Genomic DNA, 4,539 nt, shown 5'->3' with positions numbered 1-4,539 from the left:
GCTGGAGGCTGAATATATGTGTGTATACATATATATACACACACACACACATATAGCAAAACTACAAAACCAATGACATCCAAAATAATTACATAAATTTAATGGACAGATGATGATGTGCTGAAACTAAATTTTGAACGTTGGGCCAAGTAGAGAAAAGATGTATTATCATCCTTTATTTTCTGCTTGTTTGTGGACTTGATCTTTTGGTTTTCTGCATGATGGACCATCATTTGGGTAATCATTGTTATCATGGTCGTTATTTTTCTTCTTTAACAAGGAATTCCTTTTTTAACCAACCAGCCATTTTGTGTTAGGCAAGGAAATTTAACAGTGCATTCAAACATCTACAAATGATTTACCAAAAATGGAACTTAAATTAAAGTTATTCATTGCATATATTTTACAACTCTTACAGTGAATGAATTTAGAGAGTGGATGGAGTACGTATTCTCCAAATATGCTACACTATGGCATAATCTCCAAATATGCTACACTATGGCATAATGCTGAAAAGCCAGGGTTTGAAGTTTCAGAAGCAGGGTTGAATCCTGCCTCTAATATATATGAGCAGTGTAGCTTTGGGGAAATTACTTAACTTTTCTGGTCCTCTGTTTCATCATCCGTAAAATGGAGGTAATGATAATACCCTATTATTAAGACTGTTGAAAATAATGAATGAGATAATGCATGTAACATGCCTGTATCAGTCAAGATTTAACCAGAGACCAGAACCAGCAGGAGATATATACTAAGAGAGTCACTGCAAGGAATTGGTTTGCATAACTGTGGGAGTTGACTAGACAATTCTGAATAACTAGGGCAGGCTGTTAGGAAGGGCCTGGAACCCTTGGGCATAGGCTGAAGCTGTGGCCCATAGGCAGCAGAATTTCTTCTTCAGGAAAGCCTCAGCTCTGCTCCTAAGGCCTTTCACCTAATTGAATCAGGTCCACCTATATTATCTAGGATAATCTCCTTTACTTAAAGTTAACTGATTATGGACTTCAGTCACATCTGCAATACATCTTCATGGAATGCATGGGTTCGTGCTTGACTGATAATTGGGGACTGTAACCTAGCCAAGCCAACACACAAAACTATCACAGTGCCCAACATGGAGAATGACTTATAGTGACTACTCAGTAGATGGTAGACAGCGAGACTGTTGGAATGGTACATGACCATGGGTAAGACATATAAGTGTCATGAGAAGTAGCCTGGGGTAAAACATGAGATTCGGAGTTGGAGAGACCCGAATTCAAATCCTATTATAGCAATTTACTAGCTGCATACATTCGGGCAAATGACATTTCCTCTCAATGCCCTTGTTTCCTCATCTGTAAATAAATGTGAGATAGTACTCCTGACAGCTACCCTGTGAGGTAAGTGTTACATGAGATTAGATAAATGCCTGGAATGTATAATAATTCAACAATGGTAGAAATTCCACTTTCCCATTTGTTTTCTTCTTAACCTCTCTGGTCATCTGCCTTCTCATCTATAGCATGAGAAAAAATATAATACCTACTAATAGTTTTGTAAGGATTGAATGAAATAATGCATTAGATCTTTAAATGTATAGTAAGTACTCAATAAATGTTAGCCATAAATATTCATATTATTATTGTCTTTTTTTAGCATAAATAAAGATTTTATTGGTCAGTTTGGGTGAGTGACAAACTGACATGCCCCCAATTCACTATTCCACATATCCAAGCCCCTGAGCGGGCGAGAGGAGAAGCTAAGCTTATTGATGGTGGGCAATGGGTGAGAGGTGGAAAGGACTTGAAGGCCTCTGGGGGTTAACAAGGCTACCAGGACCGGAACCAACGTCCTAGGAATAAGTCCAGGATGGAGAAGGCATCATCCAGGGCTGGAGGTCTTGGTGATTCTGGATCATCCCTAGGACTGCTGTCTGCTTCGTCTTGGGTTACTGTGGTCTCTGTCTGGCCCTCACTGTCCACCACAGTCCAGCGCTCCTCCACTATCCCATCTGGCTTAGTGATCTTGGTCACAGAGATGCTCTTGAAATAGGATCTGGGCTGGGGCTGTAGAACCGGGCCAAAACCCTCCTGGGAAACCTGGGAATCAAGATCATTGTCCTCTCTGGTTCTAGGATGGGGGTCCACAGGCCATACATCATCAAACCTATGAAATGGTCTCTGGGAGGCCCAGTCTGGTGCTGTTTTGAGGGATTCACTTCTTGCATCACTCTCCAAGACCCCCTCAAAGGTCCTGGGCTGGTGACTATCTAAATACTTAAGAATCGAGTCTCGAAGTGTCTGTCCCTCCTGCAGTCTGTCACCAGGTGTCTCTGACTCAGGCCCTGGAAGTTCAGGAGGATGGGAAGGCAAGGTCCAGGCCTCCGTATTGCTGAAGATGCTATTGAAATCTCCTACTAGGGAATCAAAGCCGAAGTTATCGTGGAAACCTATCCCTCCTCCTGGGCTGAACTGAAGCCAAAACCAAATTCCTTGGGGTGTAAGGGCGGGGGGAGGGGTGCTGAGGACTATGGAACCTTGGGTTCCCAGGGCCCCATGAGCCCCCTTCTTCCTCTTCTTCCTCATCATCATCTTCATCTTGAGTCATCCCTGGAAAAAAGGGATCTCTGTGACTCCGAGATCCAGGAAAGCCGAAAAAGCCCCGGAAGAGATCAAAGAGGCTCATTCCCGTATTAGGACTCGAATCTTTGAACCCCTCGAGTGGTTCATTCGCAGAAGGGGGAAACCTGCACAGCCCTGTGGGAAATTGAGCAAGGCGTCAGCCCATATTACTGTTCTCTAACCGTCACTTCTTGCAGTTGGGCTTCCAATAAGCACAGAATAGCAGATAGCTTGAGATTGTCCACTCAGAGGAAGCCTGGAACCAAGGATTTCTATGTTGCTAGTTGAGGGCAGACTCATATGCTTTAGGGATCTAATGAAAAGCTTGTTTTCTTATGTGAAATTGGGGACCTGCCTTCAAAATTGTAGATATTTTACCTCCTTGTATAGTATATACAAGCAGAGACAAATTTTTCCCTTAGGAAGTAGTTAGGAAGTTTCCCTTAGGAAGTACTTCAAGTGAATAAGTTTTTAGGATCAAGTCATGGAAGCTGTATCACATGAGGCTCTTCCCAAACTAGAGCACAATTTCCTATTAAAATGAAACCAACATTTTGCAGATTAACCATGCACACCAAACCTGAAATCTCCTCTCCCCTATCCCTTATTTAAAACCTATTCCCAACTCTTGTAGACTCCACCTACAATATATTCTGAATCCAACAATTTCTCAGCCCTGCTGCTACCACTATAAGCCAAATCCCCATTGCCTCTGACCTAGCTGCTCTCTGCCCTCCACTGTAGCCTCATTCTAACCCATTATTTACAAATCAGCCAGAGGATCCTCTAGAAATGTAAGCCTGATCATGTTACTCCCCCATTCCTGCTCAACAGCCTCTGCAGATTCCTTACTGCACTTAGGATAAGGGCTAATGTCCTTTATGACACACAAGACCCTTCATGGGCTGGTCTCCACCAACCTATAGTGAACATTGTTGGTTTGGAGCAGCTCAGTATTCATTCTTTCTTCCTAACTACATTCCACTTTTCTTTTAGGAAATAACTTCTTTCCCATTGGATATAGTCTGGGGATGCCATCAGACAGGCACTCTGTCCTCCCTTAGGTGGGGGCAAGCTCATATTGAAAACAAAACCATTAGTATGCTCCAGGAACTGGAGCAGAGGGACAAAGAGGCAGAAATTGGTTAACGTTGATTCATCCAAGTGGGTAGCACCCAGACCTGACCATTTGTATGCTAATACACTTCCTGGACTTCCTACTCCCTAGCCCTTCAAAGTTTTCTAAATCCTGTTCATTTGAAAGCTTTTCCATCAATCCTTTAAGCTCCCAGTATCCTTCCCCAAACTGTTTCTCCTCTGTCATTTGTGTCACTTTTCTGCTTTCTCACTCTGATCCAGTTATATTGCTTGTATTAGTCTGTTCTCATGCTACTATGAAGAATACCGAGACTGGGTAATTTATAAAGAAAAGAGGTTTAATTGACTCACAGTTCTGCATGGCTGAGGAGGCCTCAGGAAACTTACAATCATGGCAGAAGGGGAAAAGGTACATCTTCCATGGGGGCAGGCAAGAGAAAGCATGTGTGAACGCAGGAAAAACTACCATCTATAAAACTGTCAGATCTTGTGAGAATTCATTCACTATCGTGAGAACAGCACAGGGGAAGCTGTCCCCATAATCCAATCACTTCCCTCCCTCCATATGTGGGGATTACAATTCAAGATGAGATCTGGGTGGGGACACAGAGCCAAACCATATCAATATGCTATATTACCTTTGCTCAGAATCTTCTTTCCCCACCTACTTTAGTCAAGTACTCAGTCTCAAGATCTCAGCTCAAAGTTATTTCCTTATGATGCCTTCCCTAATTTCCCTCATTAGTTCAAATCCTTCTATTGGAGGTCTTGTGGAACTCTGCTTTTCCTCTAAGTAGCTCTTAATGCAGCTGTTATTTTACTGAGTTGTGTGAAACTT

The 4,539-nt window shown here is 42.6% G+C and overlaps 1 pseudogene across 1 annotated transcript; it reads right to left on the bottom strand.

Annotated features, from left to right (window-relative positions):
* Nucleotides 1-1,629: 1,629 nt before the first annotated feature.
* Nucleotides 1,630-3,998, bottom strand: LOC101006656 (annotated as a pseudogene). The gene has a single exon (XR_163465.5). The product of XR_163465.5 is annotated as an HCLS1-associated protein X-1 pseudogene (transcript).
* Between the last annotated feature and the right edge of the window lie 541 nt (nucleotides 3,999-4,539).

This window comes from Papio anubis, chromosome X, assembly GCF_008728515.1.
Source record: "Papio anubis isolate 15944 chromosome X, Panubis1.0, whole genome shotgun sequence".
NCBI classification, from domain to species: Eukaryota; Metazoa; Chordata; class Mammalia; order Primates; family Cercopithecidae; genus Papio; species Papio anubis.
This window is presented reverse-complemented; position numbering and strand designations above follow the sequence as displayed.